This window comes from Passer montanus, unplaced genomic scaffold (genome assembly GCF_014805655.1).
Source record: "Passer montanus isolate IOZ18808 unplaced genomic scaffold, ASM1480565v1 scaffold7, whole genome shotgun sequence".
Taxonomy (NCBI): Eukaryota; Metazoa; Chordata; class Aves; order Passeriformes; family Passeridae; genus Passer; species Passer montanus.
Genome location: NW_024372147.1, coordinates 10,094,982 through 10,115,046, shown reverse-complemented (window position 1 = coordinate 10,115,046; position 20,065 = coordinate 10,094,982). Strand labels below are relative to the sequence as shown.

Here is a 20,065-nt window from a genome sequence, read left to right as displayed (position 1 = left end):
TCTCTAAATAATGGGCATTTCAATACATTAAAGGGGGAAATTCGCCCCTTCTTGGCTGGTATCACTTCAAAGTGTAAATCAACTGTGTATATTTTAAAATGAAACACAACACTTCAAATTTAGCTTATATTTAATAGTTTTCTTCTTCTGCCTTTCCTGGGATTTAGAGTCATTATGTTGTTGATATAGAACAGACATCATACTAACAATAGATGTCTTGAGAGAGTGGGGAAAATCTCACTTCTCCCTCCCATTTGAATCTAGCTTGTAGGACAAAAACAAATCAGCATGTTAGCTCCTAAAACAAGGAAGAATCCCTGTCAACAGTTTCACCACAAGCAACAGCACTAAACACCAGCAGCTGCAACAAAACACTTCTAACTCCTCAACAGTCCTATTAATACCCAGAAGACTATTCCTTCTCAAATGAGAGATTATCTCACAGAGTTCAGGACACCCATACTGGCTAAAACCAAAGGCCAGATTGGGACAGAGTCATACCACTCAATACTCAGTATGTCTTATTCTCTCCAAAATTATCCACAAATATGGGCTAAGGTCTTAAACTTTATTCCATAGTGCTGGCAATGAGGGACATCTGAGAAAGGAATGTCTTGAGATTTAAAGCTGTTTAAACATAGACATCTCACTGGACATTATATGGCAGGTTATGATCCTTAAACTTGGGGAGTGAATCACTTCTTGTCACCACAGAACAGTTAAGAACAGGCACAATGTATCTGATTAAGAAAGAAAACTTCCCTAGCAAATATGGAACGTTCATGGGGTACACAAGGTAGTGACTATTCTTATTTCCAAAATAACAAGCAAGGGAGAAGGGAGATAAAGAGTGAAGAGAGGTGTGGGCAAAGCAGCAACTACAGAACTGAATTAAGACAAAATATCCTGAGAGACTACACTTATGTAAAATAAATATAATTAAAAAATTATGAACTACTCTTATGAGCCAAACATGGAACACGAATCTGCCTTACACAGCAAAACATGCCAGTATCTATAAACAGAATTAAGATTGTACAATGCATTTGGTTTTCATATAATGATCTGCTGCAGCTGACAAATCAATAGAAATCTTTGTGATACAGAAGAATTTAAAACATTAATAAAATACCAGTCTAATTTGTAAGTTAAGACATGGAGGGATATATATGGTGCTGTTACATATTATTATTAGCATAGTATTACATATTATGGTGTTAATAGGATAGTGATACTTTATATAATTTTTTTATAAAAATGTGTGTTTCTGCATAAATATTTCAAACTACAGTTTAACAAAAAATTAATATTACATCTTTAACTAATCTCAAGTATGAATAAAATAATATCTCAAAATTAAGAAATCAAGATTTCATTGACTGCACAAATCATTCAAAAATCAGAATTCTGCTATCTTCATACAGATGAGTCAAGTCCAGTTGCTTAAAATGTTCTGAAATGTGTTTCATACTACAGAAATTCCTTTCCTGACATATGGAAGTGCTGAATACAGAACTATCTAGTGGGGTTTTACTAGGGTCATCTCTGTGAAGACTTCTGCTAGCTTTTAATTTTTACAAATGACCTAGATTGGTAAATTTGCTGATAATATAAAATTTGGAGGAAAACTGCATCCTTAGCAAGTAGTAAGACAAGTTTAAATGAATCCTGATTTTTCATGTAACTCAGTTGAGAAGCAGAAACTGGAATTTAACATTCACAAATATAAAGCAATAAAAACTGATCATGAAAATAGTAAACATTTTATGAAGAAATTTATACTAAAACATGAAATCTGATTTATACTAAATCGCAAAAAAAAAAAAGATAGATGGTGAATATTTAATATATTCATTTCTATATACCCAAACAAGATAAGAAAGCAATCCAAAATCCTTTAGAATTGCAGGTTGCAGATTTGTCATGTCGCACATTCATCTGGCAAGCTCTTGGAATATTCTGTGAACTTTTCATCGTGACATTAAAAATAATACATTTTTCACACTTAATCATTAGAGACAAAAGTAAAATTAGTCTCATTTTATAGGTGAGAGTTTGAAATAAATCTGAAAAATAAACGAATTAAAATCCCTTAAGTTTTGTAAAAGGATAAGGAAGTGATTTAACACATCCATACTTATCAATCAAACAAACAAACAAACTTCAGAAATAGTATTGGGTAGTAGAGGAAAGTATGAATAAAACTTTAACCACAGAAGCACGGAATTATTTGGGTTGGAAACAATGTAAAATTGAACTCACCTGCCATGAGCAGGAACACCTTGCACTAGACCAGGTTGCTCAGAGCCACATCCAACCTGGCCTAGAACATTTCCAGGCATAAGGCATCCACAGCTTCTCTATCTTATCTGTTGCTATGCCTTGCAACCCTCATGGTTAAGAATTTCTTCCCAAGATCTAATCTGAACTCACCCTCCTTCAGTTTGAAGCCATTGCCCCTTGAACTATCATGACAGCTATCTTGTGAAAAGTCCCTCTCCAGGTTTCCTCTAAGCATTCAGGGCATTGCAGGAAGGCTGCAATAATGTCTTCCTGGAGATTTCTCCAGTGTGAACAACCTCAACTATCTCAGCCTGTTTTCATAGAAGAGGCATCCCCTTTAAATAATAAGCATAACCTGTGAAGTCTGGAAGAAAAAAAAATCATATTCCTAATAATTTCCCACTTTTGACAAGAGGGACAATCTCATATATAGAACTAACCTCTTATTTTTTACATTTCTTATCAAAGAATACACTTTGTATAGAGATTACATGATCTATTACTCTGTTTTCGATATGTTCTGGCTCATTCCTTTTAGGCTAAAAAACTGAACAAATGAGATAGATATTAGGTATTAATATTAAATATTAGACACTGGATATTAATCATCATCATCATCAAGAACCATGCTTCTGTTGCCTATTAGAAACCTCCAGAATTTAAGGCATTGGGCTACACCATCAATTCTGCACCTGGGTTTGCTTAACAACTCACGTATCACTGGTTTAGACAGCTGGCTTAAACAAGCTGTCTACTGTTTTGGGAACATCTATTTTGGGATTTAAAGTAATACTGCACCACAAAGGGAAGTTACATACAAGAGATTTGGAGTTCTGGATGTACAATTTTTTTATGTCTTTCCTCTTCTGCCCCAAGTCTGTTGTCAAACAGCTTACAGAATCCTGTGGCTTTGTCAGGACCCCAGATTGTATGTACCAAGTAAAAACCACAGAAATAATGCAGATGAGAAAAAAACTTACATAATAAAATATACATTTATCTCTTTTCCTTTGTAAGACAACATCAAAAAACTAATATGACTATGTCACCACATGCAGATGAGGTCAGTGGGATCCCACATACATTTATGTGCACAACTCTTACACCCACAGAGGCACACAATTTCAGGAAGGTTGCTGGGTTAAATTAACTTCTCTTCACATCTCATTCATTTGAACCACTCTTCTTTGGAAGAAACTGTCAATAGGGACTTCACTTCAGCATTCCTTTTCCCATTTAATTTGTGGCAATTTAGAAGCAAGATAAATTTGAAGAATTAAATATTACACTATGTGTTCTGCTAACAGAAATCCATTGAACACTTGAGACCACTGGCTCTAATCTCATAAGTCTTCCATTCAATTCTGGGTCCACTCACATTTGCATTCAAATAGCTTCATAAGAGATATTCACCCCCAACATAACAAGTTGCTGAGTATCTTCAGTGCACATAATTTTGTATTCTACAGTAATAAGACAGACAGAAAGCTGTTCTGACAGTGCAAATATGTTTGCTTGCTTTTTCTTTTTTAATTTATTTTACCTGTTTCCATTCTACTAGAAAATATGTTCCTGATATTTTTTCTAAATGTCTACATACATAAGAACAAGGTGAAAAATAATTCATAGACACTCTGAAAAAAAGCCATGACTATCATATGCAACAAGTTTACATTTATTTCTTCATTTCAGAAAATAAACACATTTTATCTGAAGATAACAAAGCATTCAAATTTTTATATATTATGACAGGATTATTTTGAATGAAATAAGTAACATATAATCAGGAACTGTAAAATTCCAACTCTTTTATTCTCAGCATTTCCACCAGGAATCAATACTTCAGGGGTAGATCAGGTCATTAAGTCAAAAGTAATGTCAGATATCTTCAACTGAAGATAAATGCATTTAAGATAATTATATTTTGCCTCCTATTTTACCAGTTAAATCCCACTTTTGAATACCAAACACTCTCAAAACAAACAAAAAATAATTTAAACACCCCCAAAATAAAACACATGCAACTTTTTACAGCTGAATTTGTGTTACTTCTGTCTCACCACCAAAAAATCACTTCCAAGCCAATTTGTACTCATTTGTATCACTGCACACTGCATTACTTCATCTTTGCCTTTTATATTTGTATGGAAAGCATAAACATCTTTAAATATATGCAAACCATAAAGAAGACTTGCATACAAAAGCCTGCTGCTGTACACATTACTTAAGAGCCATGCCTGCTATTTAAAACTGTTTATATGTAGGATAACATAACACAGGGTTCTTTTTTGAGACTGGAAAGTTCTTTCCAGTTTGAGACTATTTTGAAATTAACAAGTTACTGTAAACATCTGTTTATAAATTTTTATGAACAGCAGTTACTATAAACAGCTGTTTTACTTAAGCCATTTGATAGCCATCAAGTTCAGTGACTAACAGCAAAATTTACCAAGTGCCTTGCATTTTTCTGATCTTGATCTATTTAATTGATCAGATCACTGAATGGAAGATGTCATAGTTCCACAGTGACAGGGATCCAAGGGTTTGATGTCTCCATACTGAAAGATAAAGTTTATTTTGAAGAAAAACATCCATACCACCCAATCAAAGAAGTAAGCCATTTCCTTATTTTACCATTGCACTTCAAAGACATAAATTTATAAAGATTTTACTTCTATGTTATGAGGGAAAAGAAAAAAAAAACAACATTATATACACTCCTGTTTCAGGGTCTTAGCACAGCTTGGCTAAATTATTTAAATAATACTAGATGTCATGATTTATAATTCAAACCATATGTCAACCTCAACAGGAAAAAAAAAACCAAAAAAACCAATTTTAATCATGTTTGCCATACTTTCCAGTTCTTATCATACATGTTTTTAAAAAGTGACCTTTGAAAAACAGCATAGGACCTTCTGCTTAAACTGAAGTCTTAATTAACACAAGAATTCCTGTATATAAATTCATTTAATCTGGGTTCCCAAATTATGGGCCAAACTACAAATTATTCACAAGCCTACTACAAATTATTCACAAGCCTTCACTACTTCAAATAGCTGAGTGATCTTTTAAAGTTCCATAAACTCATTTCTCTCTAAACAAGTCATTCCAACAGCACAAGTAAAAAATAGGCAACACCCATGCAAATAAAAAAGATAATGGAGCAAAACAACAACAAAAAGGAAGATAATCACCCATTTATTCAAAAAAAGTATACATAAAGTCTTTGTCTTTAAAGGAATTTTTGCCCTGGAACCAATTTGGAACAAAGGTCTCAAATAATTTGTAGGTTTCATAGTAATAATCCAGGACACAAAAGCACAGAACCTTCTTTTTAGAATCTAACTATAAAACTGACATATTTGTAGCATATTTGGCCTCACTTCCACTGTGTTTACAATATGATTTGATGTGCCATGGGAATGACTAGCAGCCTATAAGGAGAATCAGCAACCTAAACTGAATTGAAAACCAACTGAATTGCTCTCCAATGACACTGGCTCATAATCACGTAACAAGAATTCACTTATAAACAAAGAATAATATTTCCATTTAGAAAAGAGGCATTAAAAAACACTTGATCTGTTTTAACGGGGAAAAAAAAAAATCAGTGTTATTTCTCACTCCCCCTAATCATCATTCCAGCACATTTCCAAGAATCTAATTATAATGCAGAATCACTGAAGGTTTTTCATCAGCAAGACCTGGAGCTTGCTACTCATTTCTGGTGAGTACAAAGCCCAAGGGCCCCTTAGATCATGCTGATTTTATAGTCTCTATATTCGACAAGCAGCCAGTGTGTTTTATGACGTAGACCCAGGAACCGATAAAAATGACCTGTTCCCACCTATCAAGCTACAAGAAAAAAATCCTAATTTTAGTTCCAGTATGAGAGAGACTACTGTTAAGTCGGCTACTTATCACTGCAATTAAGTTTATTAGAAGGAACTGTTATCCTATTTAAACATTGCCAGAGATTTCTAGTGGTGATTTTTATAATTAAGATTATGCTCCCTCTATGGCCCAAAACTAAGCACGTGGACGTTTATCCAGATGTGTAATTGCCATTCCTGGAAGTGTTCAGAAAAACCCATACTGATATGGCCCTTGAGGACATGGCCTAATGGTGGTGATACTTGGCTGATGTTTGGACTTAATGATCTTTCAGGTCATCTCTAGCCTATTTCAGGTCAAAACAGAACTCAATGTAATATTGTAAGTTTCTGTAAGAACGTGAATGTACAGTAAACTTTTGCTTAACTTACCAAATCACAAAAAGGTGTTAATTCTTGAGACATCTGGTCAAATAACTAAGTCTACGTTAGCAAGCCAGGCAACAGAGTTTGGAGTAATACGAGATGCTGCCAGAAAACAAAACAATTTGCAATTTACAATATAACTACAACCATACTGTCATCTTCAAGATGTTAAACAAAAAACAGTAGCTAATAGATTCTGCTCTGTTTACAGACTCGACAACACATAAACCACTGTGAAAAGGAAGAAATCACTCACCCAAATTGTGTCAACTTTGTCTGACTAATTACATTTTCTAGTTAGTTATGAACTTGCATAAAAGAAGCACACAAAAAAAGTACTCTTTATTAACAATGCCAGCTGGGCCCACCTGTACTCAGATTAACATGGAGGCCATTATTCTGTGACATTCATATTTTCATGTACAACTGTACCTTCGGACATGAGTATTGCTAGCTCTTCTTATTTTATATATCATCTGTGCTTCCACTGCAACTGTTTGACTTATGTAACATGCTGCTATATTTAATAATGATCTATGCTTTTCTAGTGAACATACTTTAATTTCCAATTTTTGAAATCTTTCCAATAATTTCATAGTGGAAGGAGGATGAGAAGCATACTATGTGTCAGTCTTTCCTCAGAAGCATATATAAAAATCATGTTATAGCCTTCTCTGAATAAAAAGAAACCTGCTGATCAGCATGAAAATATACTTAAAAAAAAAAAGAACAATTAGTACTTAATATAATATCATCTTACTGGAATGGCTTATATTTTGAACAGTTGCATTTTGAAATATGCATAATTAGAATAATGGAGATTTCCTTCATATTTTCACTAGTTCTAACACTCTAAAGATGTTTGCTTTGAAATACAATAATTACAATCATAATTGAAAAATAAACATACAATTATATCTCACTTACAAGAGTTTTCTAAAGTTGAATTAATATTCCAATTTGATATTTTGGGGAAATTCTGTTTCACCATGAATTCACACACAGTGTACATTACAGTAATTTCCTTTTTTATTGCAGTTTTGTGAATAAAATTTGCCTGTGGCTATGTGGATATACCAACCTTATTAATTTGTGTTTTTATAATCAATCTATAGTTTAATACGAATTGCAAAATTTCTAAGGGCAAGAAAAGGCCTCCTGGAACTACCTCTGAGGGGAGAGTTACAAAGACTTAAATCCCAGTCCCAGAGGGGAAGGAAAGAAATTGCGCCATTCCTCCAGATTCCTGTCCACTGCCTTCCATGTGAGACCTTTATTAATGGCAGGCACAAAGTAACTCTTGTTAGAAGCAGTATAAATCTAGCAGCACCATGCTATTCTTGATTGGTCATCTTTGCTTCATAAAGATAATCTTCATAAAGAGTACCTATCTGGTAGTCTCTACAACTTCGCTCTTATCTACAGCTTGAAATACACAGTAGCTCTATGGGCAAGTGCTATCGGGATATTTGGAGATGCACAGGGTAATACAATTCAATTAAAACTTCAGGTATTGTACCAATAATGCCTGAACATGTCAGTCACACTTGGGTTTTTGTGGGTTTAGTTTTGGATTTTTTCCCCTGCAAAAGGGAATAGACACCTATATGAATTTTTAAACACCTTGTTTTCAGATTTTACAAGTTATCATTCCTACAGGGCTATACTGGATAAAAAATCAAATTATGCTTGTATGTTATCTTTTTCCTCTTCAGCATCACACATGAATATATTTTACAAGTAACATCTTAGTTCCCTCCTAACAATGCTAAACCTACAACTTAATAGCAATGCAAACAAAAAAAGTACTATATTGTTTACTCTGTTTCTGTATTTTATCCTTGAATGCTAAGCAAGAAAATAAAATCTACTTCCTCTGAAATTAACAGTGTGGTCTTCCTGTCAACCATAAGGTATAACCATTATTATTATTATTATTAACAATAATTATTAATGTATGATTATTATACATCTTCCTTATTATCCGCCAAGTTATATCTGCCTTGCAACTTTTATTTGATTCAGATATAAATGAGAACAAAATATAATACTTTTGGAAATACTGAAGTTAAGTCATGAAAATATCAAATTAACATATTTTATTTAATTTTCTTTTTGTTTCGTTTCCCCAAGTTATTAAAGAGCAGACAGCCAGCGAATCACCACAGACAGATGCTACAGTTTGCATAAACTGGAATTCCACACTACAAGGATGAGGGATATATATTTTCATGAAATTAGATGAAAAAATATAAAGTTTTTCTTAGATGCTTTTTTCTGCTTATGAAGCTTCTCTATTCTTTGTGATTATAAGGATAACTTCTGAAAATCATCTGCTGATTATGGAAAATTTTTCTGGCTCACAAACAAGATCTATACTATTGCCTTTATAAAGCCTTGATAGATTGAATTATCTTATTAAGCTGAACACTTAAATGTCTTTTCAACAATCATTTAATGAGCATAATATCCCAGTGTCTTTAGTAAATGCAGATTCTCATATCCCAAACTTTCTGTCCAAACCAAATGCCATCAAAACTTAGATACAAATAGTACTATCACTGTAAGATTTATCCTATCAACTCTGCTTCTACCCCAAAATCAATAACCCTGACCTCAAAAGAAAATATTACTGTCAGTAATCTTTGCTGGTTGCATAATGGTCAAAATGTCAATAATACAAAAACAGAAAATACACCTCACCTCGGTATAATTATATTACACTGATCCCTAGGTCCATCTTTCTTTCCAAAATCAGGAAAAGGTGACCTACCAAAGTAGCAAATAAAAAAAAGACAGTGTGACATTACACAGTTCATCACATTAGTCTCAGAGGCACCAGCATAGTGTCAGAGCAGGAAAGCACACAAGTTGATTCTGTGGATGGACTGTAGTTAGCAACATAAGATTTTGGACTTGATCAATTTGTAAATCATCAACAAAAAGAGAAAAAATTGTAACAAAACAAGCAAACAAAACCAACATACACGCTTGTTTCTGAATATGAAGACAAGGATGTCACTTTCAACACGCACAGATTCATACATGCATGATAGGATTTCTAGGATGTCTCCAAAATATAATTAATCTAATTATGCTGATAGCTAAGCACAAGTGTTGATTAAGGGAGCTCTGTTAGCATCAGATATAATTAGCATAACATGAAAAAATCCTTGCCTTTGGGAAAGGCAAGGAGGAAAGGCAAAATTCTAGATACAACATCAGAATATAGACGTGCACAATTCATAACCCTGAATGCAAATGAACATCCAATTGTATGTCCTTTGGTTTCTGAAATACCTGTATGGGACTTGCTGAATTTATTACAGAGAACACTAGCCTAGCACTGAGCAACCACCTGAGGGCATCTCAAAGGCACAAGTCACCTATGGTTAGGCAACTAAAACTCGAACCCAGTGGTTAAAGACAGTGTCATCTGACTTGACACTGCACCAGAGAGCTGAATCACATGACTGTTGCTGAGGATTTATTCCATTTCTGTTATCCATGTTCTACCCTCGCTTCCTTTCCTTCCTCATCATGCTTCCTTTAAAAAATTGGTTTTTTTAATATACAGTGAAACATAAATTGCAATTTTATTTTTTTTACAAAGCCTAATTTAAGTAACCAAGAAATGCTTGGTTAAATAAATGTCACAATTCATGCCTTTAATTTCTTCAGCATTGACAATTGATAAAATTAACAAGACAGGCACATTCATGGATTTTCTTCTCTTTCCCCATTCAGTTCTCAAGCCAACCAAGACCTGTCAGAGCAGTGGAGGGGGAAAAAGAGACATAATTGTGTAACTGCACTTCAGTGATACTCAAAGACACTAACACACCTAAACTCATACCAAAATTCATAAATGTCCATTTTATGGATTCTTTAGCAGAACTCTCTCAGTTACTTCTTTATCTCTCAACTAGGAAACATCTGAAATTTACGTAAGCTCTTTCCCATTTTCATCAGTTCTGGAAAACACAAAGTAGGTTGAGGACATCACCCTTAAGAACAAATTCTTATCCAAGAAGGGTCACTATGCTTAGGATCAGTAAGAGAGAGCAGAAATCCAAATTATGAGCTAATTTAAAAATAATTAGACACTACCTGTGCTACAGCCTTCTGCAAAGGAAAGGTAGAAAAAAATGGGAAGATGGGAGAGTGGAAAAGGCTGGCTTCTATGCTGGTAAGAAAGAGGATGATTCTGAGCAGAAATACATTTGGATATTTTTATTTATTAGTTAATGTAGAATATGACAATAGAAATATCCAGGGACTGCATTTCCACACATATAGAAACCTGTGGAAACCTAAAGCTGCTGATGAAAAATAGATGCTGCAGCACAATTATTATTGTTAAGCCAAATACAAAGATCACTTTTCTCTAATAATCCTAGAATAGAAAAGAAAGAAACAAACAAAAACCTATTGAGGGTTTCCAAATGAAAGAGATTTTAAAGTAGGACAAATCATGCATTTTGATTAGGTCAAGAGAGCACAACCTGTATGAAGCTGCTCAGGAAATTTTTTAATTCCAGATTTTTTTTCCTTAGTACAGATTGCACAGAAAAAAAGAATAACAACAAGAACACAAAATAATAAAAATAATAATAATTTCTTAAAAATCAAAAAACACAAACCACATCTCCTGACCATTTTATTCCATCAAATCACCTCCAGCAGCTAACATTTTTTTACTACTTTGCTTCTTTTCTCCATTAGATTGAGGAAATGAAAACAAACTACACAGGAAGCACACTGCACTTTGTTCTACAAATGAAGAATATATTAATTTGAAATACTTCCCTTCTGAATTATTTCTCTTTTTTTCCAAGTAACAATTATTGCGTGCTGTTGATCCAATTATCACTGAGAAACTTAATTTTGCAGAAGACTTTCATAGATATGGGTAGCATAGTTAAGAGTATCTGGTTACCCAGGTATAGTGACCTTCATACCTTTTGGCAGCTCCTGAAGCTTTGCTGTCCATGGTACACTTTCTAGCTGATGCATTTGACAAAAGAATTTCCAACCTCACTGACTGATTGTTGCTTCAATGAATTGTCAGAGGACACTGGATGTACATGGAAGAAGAAAAGTCAAATCAACCCACTCTAAAGTCTACACACTGAAAAAACAGGCAAATGAATTTTTGCAGCTTTTCAAGTCTAGCTGCCCAGCAGTTTCAGGGAAAAAAAAAAAAAAGAAAAAAAAAAAAAAAAGGAAGATTAGGACAAATTGTGTAAAAAGCCTTTAGTATATCTTTTATTCATAGGGAGAAAGGAAAATTTCACAGAGTATTTGCGTATGAAACTGAAGAATTAGCTAAATTATTCAATGGGGAACACAGGTTATCACTACATTAATGCGACAGTTCTACTTTTTTCCTTATTTTTTGTTAAGTACTCCATTTGGCATGCTAATGATGCCAGACCAAAACTACTGATGTCAAATTTGAAATTAATGAGCTTTGCTGGGCAGATTTCTGTTTGTGAAGAAATATCCATGATTAATACGACTTTTCATTAGGAATATTTCTATGAATTGTATGCACACAAATTATACTAAAGTTTATAGGCAATTAATTATTTGAAACTCACTTTTATGACTAATCCATACCTACAATTTCCAGAAATTTACAAACATATAAAAAAGTTAGCCAAATTTTCTCTCAAGGAGAAATGCTTGGTATATTCTTAAATACTTCTACTTAAAAATGTAGGATATGTCAGTAATAATGATTCAATATTGATCAAACCTCTCCCAGCACATTCCTCCCATCATACGAATTTTTTAGGTTTCAAGGTCTCATCAAAACATATTTCAAGTCTGATTTCTTTTGTTATGAACTTTAATGTCCTAGCTACATGACAGTTTAGGAGTTGGTTTGTACTACTAATGCATAAGTCTGGTAACATTTTTTTATATCATGGCCAAAATGCACAAAAATTAATGGTCAAAAAACCACACACTTCCTTCAGGAAAACCTAGATGGAGAAAAGTATCAGCTGTAATTTTATACTATTATGTTTTCCAATAAAGACAAAACTGTTTATGGTTTTCTGTCTCTCTGAAGAAGCCTGAGAACGCCATCTGGCAAACCTCAGTTGCAGTAAGTAAGGGAAAGCAACTCATGCTAAGACATAGACAATGCACATGCATTCTCTTTGAACCCATTCCATTGAGAACTGCTGATACTTTGAGCTTTGCCTCATAACATCACAGCATATTCCTTTTAATTTAAAATAAAATCTTTCAAAACTAAGATCATGCACCACTCTGTAAGATTTTTTTCTGATTGTTAAATTGTTGGGATGGATATCCTTATGTCATTTTACCCAAATGAAGGACAAGTCACACATAGTTTTAGTTTATCTTCTTGTTACTGCCAGTAACTCTGTAATTACCTGAGTAAGAGTTACATCACTGCTCTCCCATATACTTATGTGCAAGAATTCAAAGTATGTTGCGCTTCATCAGATATTGAATACAGAACTAGCCTTTAAGGTTAAAATTAAGTCCTTCAAAACAGATTAACAATTTGTAAAATAAATATTCTTATTTAAATCCTGCTTAGAAAACAAAAATTCAAAATTCATATACTAAAAATTAATATTCTGGGTTAGATCTAAGTACAGTTAGTTACAATATGGAGAACTTTTTAATTTTTTTAAACTAAAGAAGAAAGAAGAAGAAAAACTTTTGTGACTAAAAGAACAAGCAGAGTGAGGAGAACACCAAACTACTTTAAATGCTGGTTTATGGAGTACAGGGTCTGGTGAGACTTTATGCCTTGCACCACAATGAAGGCTACATTTTAAGTGTGTAGGGGTGAGACAAAGAAAGAATGCGTCAAAGCTAGAGCAAACTTACTTTGCCTGACATACTCCCACATTGACTGTTAAACTGCTGCATGAGAGTCTAAAAATCACTCCACTTTCAGACTAGAGTAGATACAATTGTTCTTATGCAGTTACTTCTGCTGCAGTACCCTTAAGAATTACTGTTCTCAGAAGACAGATTGGTGTACACTTCCAACCAGCTGCCACCAGAGGACCTTTATTCAGGTTGGTCACCTTAAATCAATCATCATCGTAAAGCAATTGAGCTGTCACCTATGAGAAGCTCACCAGCTGCGAGGACCACTCTGGAAATGTGAGCTCGCCTTACCCACAGAGTTTCCGTGATAACTAGAAGAGCTAAATAATCCCAGTTCCCATTAAGCCCATGAGTCCTCCTTTATGTTTACAGACAGTCACCCAGCTGAAGCAGTTTCCCTTAAACCCACCTTTTCACTGCAAACAAAAAGCATATGCATTTAACATTTCACTGCTGGGCAGTGTAACACACATTTTGCAAATGGGTTAGGTAATCTAAAACCAAATAAAAAGCAGCATCCTGGAGAGTGATTTCCTGAATGCCATTGTGTACGGCTCTTATATTTTTAAATTCAAAAGAAAAGCAGAATGTACCATATGCACCAAAACATCACCTTACCGTTTGAGAAGCCATCCTGAAATATACGAAAAATTCACTTTAAGCAGCTTTTCACAATGGCATGAAACACAAACATGGGACTGCCTGATGTAGAAAAACATTTTTCTAAACCAAATATTTTGATAAAGCAGAGTACTGGGCCTGTAATATGTATCTATCTGTTAATTAGCAACTATATGAGCTCATGCTGCTTACAGCTGAAACAAATCCCCCACAGCATTCTCAGGAAAATCATCAGACTACTAAGAGCCTTCTTCATATTGCGAACATACACGTCTAGAATTCTCTTTATCCAAACACATCTCCAAAATCTTAACTGTACTTTAAACACAGTCTAAGTACATAATTTGGAAAGTATAACAGTATTTCAAAGCACATTAAAGGCATTTAAAGCATGACTTTATTCAGCAAAACTTTAAAACATACTAGTATTTTGATCAATTTCACATTGTTGCTGGCAGAAATTTTATAATTGATTTTATAAACCAGATTCTGCAGTATCTAATCAGTTAAAATTTTATTCAACTAGATCTTCAGTTTATATATTGACAAGAAAAACCCCACTTTTTAGAAGTGGTTACAAAGTTGCCCATACAGAAATAAAGAATGCGAAGAATACAATTTCTTGCACAACAGTCTTCTTTTAATAAAGCATATTTAACAGAATAGAAATGTAAAATAAATAGGATTATTTCTGCAACTATTGACAACAAATGAAAATAGATGAGTAATTCAGCCTTCATAGTGACCATAAAAGTAGTAAATTTGCAGCAATTTTCTATTTATTACTAGCTGTTCTGTTATTGTTTTGTCCTGGATCTTACCAAAGAAGATACTAGAACAGATAAACTGAAAATCAAACTGCATCTAAAAGCATTAAGAATAATTAAAAAATCTCCCAATATGCATTTCTTGTGCCGGTCTCCTTCTCATAGTCATTATTACCAAATATATTTAATTCTCATTTGAGAATTAATTCACACCTACTGCCTATTTCCTACTAGAATTTGTGTTTGCTACTAAATATTTTTTTATCACAATCAAGAATGTCCAAAACCTTATTGTCTAACTACACTTCTTGTCAATACTTTGTGACCCCATTTCTATCATTATGTTATCACTGTGACAAAAGGTCCCTTGCCAACTTTGTCAAATTTGCTAGGATTATAGCTGCAAAACTTCAAGGTGGAAAGCCTACAAGAAACAGGGGTAACATAAAAGCTTTTTAGGAAACTTCTAGAACTAATGACCTTATAATTTATGTTTGGGAAAAAAACCGAAATGCCACATATACAAGCATTCTCCAGCTCAAGTACTTTTGAATCTGAGCTCTTTCTACGGCCTTTTCACTTTAATTTTTTTTTTCTGTTTTAAAGAACACTCTGAACATCTCCTCCTCCTTAGCCAATTTCCATAGAATCCTTATGGCTACTAATGAAGGATGAAAAACCTATGAGTACAGTTAAAATCCAAAACCCTAAATTATAGAACATCCATATAAATGTCACTGTTAAATTTATATGTGCTGGTTACAAGGTCTTTAAAGCAATAGTAAATCAATAGAGCTTACCCTAATTATGTGAGATTCAGGTACCAATCTGTTTTTGTACTAAACAAGCTTTGGACTGATGAAATGTATCAGTAACCTTTTTCTATGTGCTGAACTCACTTGTTTTCCCATTAAGCCAACAATACCTTTGTTTCTCCAACTAGTTATAGTACTTTAAGTCTGTAGAATTATCACCCATAAATACACAAAAGTTATCAATGCTTCGTAAGTTCTTAAAAGAGCACAGACAAACCAAGTTGATTAAAGCATCAGTGTATTATTTGATATTTATCACATTCCCCATTTCAAAAGTTTGTGCTATCAAGCATTATGTTTGTTTGTGTACTGTCAGTTTCTTCAGCAAAGCCACATTTAGCAAAGAACAAAGAAGGAAACATCGGCGTAATTTTTTCATCACACCTTATCACCACAAAGTTTGGTGGGAGCTCAGTATATTAAGTGATTAGCATTGACAATGTTTGTTGGCTTTGGCTTCTGAAAACTAATGCAGGTATTTAGGATTTTATTAGTAAGAAATCTTAAATATGCACATGTCAGAAGAATTAATCATTGATTCCCTGTAGACTACTTATATATTTCATCAGACCATTATCTGATCTGAATAACAAGAACAACTGCATAATAAACCAAATTATTGCTGACATATGGGACTTTGTTATATCAGTTATATATCTGCACAGCAATAGGCGTTTTTAAAGTCCTCTCTTGTTTCTCCTGAATCAGATTGACCCGATTTGACATTAGCATGTGCCAACAACTCAAAATTGTACCTGAATATATAATAAAGTACAATATTTATCACATTTAATTGCCATGATTTGGCGCAGGTCATTTCCCACACTAGCAATTACAGCAAAAGTGGAGTATGTTTTGAGTAATTTTCCATATAGACTCTAAAATATTGCCACAGCATATCCTAGATTAAAGAAAATCCCAAAGACAAATTATGAAGACTGTGCTCCAAACTAATAAAGGCATTGAGTACATAGAGATTAGGGATAAACTAGACAACATAGTTCCTGTCTGGTTAGTCTTTTTTTTTTTTTTTTTTTAACAGACACACTGTTAGACATTCAACATTGCTGCATGTTTAAGGCCACCTAGCAGAACTGAAAGCTTAGCCTAATACACCTCACTGCATGCAGTCTCAAAACAGTTCATGCAAATTAGCTGGATATATTATTTTAATGTGATGTCCACAGGGAGTACAATACAGCAATGAGCCATGTCAAATGTTACTAAGTAATTTTTAGTAAGTGAGTAAAAAGCACTTTTTTTAACTGAAAGGTAAATTCCTAGTACTAAAACACTATCAGTAGAATTCCTTACTAAGTCAGAAAATGTGTTATCCTTTTAATTAAGAGTTCATGAGTTCATGGGGTATTTTTTCTGTCATAAATGGTAATTACCAAACAACTAATTCAATGCAATATGAAAGTCACCCTGATTCACTGTCTAAGAACTTGTACCCTTTGCTTTGTAATTCCTTCCTAGCTCTAAGATTATGAATACCTGAAAGCAACTCTGAATGTCATCCATCTGCTACTGCAGATTTAGTCTTTCCTGCTTATGTCACATTAATTTCCTAAGTAAATTTTGCTAGTTTTCGTTACTGTTGTGACAAAAACTACTTTCTTTACTTTAGGAAGAAATGCATTTGATTTGACCCTGATAAACTTTCACTCCTAGTGACATTTATTAGTTGTGACTGATTTTAAATTACACCTGAAAGTGCAAGATGAATTGCACATTTCTAAGTTTAATAAAATGCATTTGTAAGTTCATGTTTAATGATTTCTAACAGCACTAGTTTGTTCTGATTAGGTGAACAGTAAAGACATAATATAAAAGATATCTGAGTTGTATTGTTTCTTTACAGTAGCCACTTATTATTCTGAATTTGTACTGTAAAATAACCTGTATTTGCCAAGAATTTGTAAAGACATAATTTTAATTTATTCTAATTCAAATCCACCTTGTCCCTACAATAGATACAACACATGAAGAATTTAAATCCAAGTCCATTTGGCCAGAATAGACAAAAAATGCTGAGATGCTATTGATTCCTTCCAGTACATTCAAAAACACCTGACTCAACTGTATTTCTACTGACATAACACTGAGGTTTTATTTAGATATTAGCAAACATGAGCAAATGTTTTCATTGCCATACCTTTCACTGTTATTTCTTTTCTCTACCTAGGAAACAGTTAACCCTCAACTACTAATACTAGCTGTTTCCTTTAGCAGAAAAGCAGCAAATGTCAATAACGGGTCCACTGTCCCAAGAGAAATAATGCCTGCAAAAGTTCTCTTTCCCAGATGCAGATATATTTAGTGCTGAACAACATCTAACAGCAGACACTTCATGACATACATATATATGATCTTCATACCTTCTGTTAACTCTACAGCTCAGCCAGCAAACCTCAGTTCCACTGCTCATGACACCCTTTTAAATGAGTTTATCTTTTTGTTTCCCCTCAGTAGTTCTCACCTATCAGAAACAGTGTCATCAGTACTTTTGAATATGCCTCATAAAAGCCCTTAGAAAGCAAAGCTGTTGTATAGAATTGTCATCCTCATCAGAAGAAAAAATAAATACACATACATTTTATATATATAAAACTTGATGAAAAATTTAAGAACTTCAGAGACATGGACTAAAAATGCTTACAATTGAATGTGGACAAAAATATCCTTAGTATCTATAACTCAGGCACATTTTATAGTAAACTGAATGTCCTGTCACCTGCCATTGCTTCGCAAATCAGACCATTCTGCAGACCCCTCCTGAGGGAGTATCTCTTTGTTTAGATTTTGTCTCTATTCTACCACATACCTACACCTGCACTGAAGTATGACATTACACAATACTTGCTACTCTCAGTTTCTTTAAACAAGTATTCATCTTCAATTTTCTTCACTCATAAAAAACCCTGCAAAAACCACTTAATGCACCTTCCCACTAAAAACAGTTCCAAGTTACCACAGCCAAGTTTCTCTCTGACCACAACAGTAACCTGAAAACAGAAATGCATGCACATACACATATATACACACAAATGTATATATACATATTTAAAGATGTGTGTGTGTGTGCGCATATGTATGTGTGTGAATGCTAAGAAAAGGTCTGGACAAGCCGAGAACATAGGGACAGTAAGCAAGCACAGAGAATTTACTTACTAATGCTGTCCACTCGGACCTCTTTGGAAACCTGAAGGAGTCTCCGCTTTCCCCTCCTGCCAGTCAGGCGCCGCGTTGTGCCCCTAGTCCACACAGGCCCAGAAGGAACTGCAAAGAGAGAGAAGCACATGCCACATCAGGCAGTTCTGTTTTGATGGGATCCAGCTCCGCTGCCGATAGCTCCTGGGGGGCAACCCTGTTTTCAGTGCTGACACCGACAAGTCATTCTTCCAAAGAATTTTTTTTTTTAAACAGTGATTTAAAATACATAAATAAATAAAAAGGCTTTCCTGGGGCTCCTGCGCCTTAAAATTCCGAGCCCCGCGCGCTGGCGCCGCAGCCGCGCAGGCAGCCCGGTGCCGGGGCGCGCTCCGCGCCCTCCTCCCCGGCGCTGCCTCCTCCCACCGCGCTCCCCGGCGCGTACGACAAGAGCGAGCTCCTCGCTATTAATAATAATACGCCAAATCTCCACCTTCCTCTGGCCCTGAGAAAACAATTAATAATGCATTAAAATAATGCACCTTTAAAGCCACCGGCGGGCGATAATAAAATAATGTTACCACTACTTAAGAGAGAGCTGCTGTGGATGTGGTGGCGAGGCACGTTTTCCTATCATTCACACCCAAATGTGAGCACACATTCTGCTTCTGGTATTCGCAAGTCTCTTTCCCGTACCAGAGCAACTATCATTATCACCATCAAAGAGAAAGTCTCCAAAGCTGAGTGCAGACACCGAGTCCCCAGGTGGCTTCTGTGGCTGGGCTGCAAAGAAGGCACCCTCCCCCTCTCTTCCGTTCGCCCCAAACCAATCTCATCTCTTCTCCTCTTTTGCTTATACCGGTGGGTTAAACTCTGCGTTTGGCCCTTTTAGTGTTTTCCCTTCCGTTCCTCCCCTGACGGTAGTTTGTGTATTTTAAATAAAGATTTCATTCTGCCAACCCGCAGGAAGCTTTTAACAAGATGCAGCTGAGCGTGTCGATATCTTATATCTTTTTACTGCCGCTCCGGCGTGTGTATCAACTCCAAATTCCTTTCTTTTCTTCTCCGCCTGATACTGTAGCATCTGAGACGGCGGTGGCGACAGAAGCGGAGCGCTGCTCCCGAGGGGGCACTTTTACTTTGCCCTCAAAGTATCTCCCAGCAATGAGACCCCTTGGTGCCGCCTCCCCTCCCTCCTCTCCCCCTTGTCGTCCCCCCCCCACGTTCGCTCTTCTTCAGAGCAGAATGCTGGGGTGATTTCTGCAAGGTTTCCAGTTCCACT

The 20,065-nt window shown here is 34.9% G+C and overlaps 1 protein-coding gene across 1 annotated transcript in view; it reads right to left on the bottom strand.

Annotated features, from left to right (window-relative positions):
- PTPRD (protein tyrosine phosphatase receptor type D) overlaps window positions 1–19,601 on the bottom strand; it is a 1,150,086-nt gene extending 1,130,485 nt beyond the window's left edge. Inside the window, exons 1-2 of the mRNA XM_039729799.1 lie at window positions 19,480–19,601; window positions 18,805–18,912 (exon numbers count right to left, since the gene is read on the bottom strand). The gene's annotated coding sequence lies outside the window, so the exon portion shown is untranslated. The remainder of the gene's footprint in view (window positions 1–18,804; window positions 18,913–19,479) is intronic.
- Window positions 19,602–20,065: the final 464 nt, after the last annotated feature.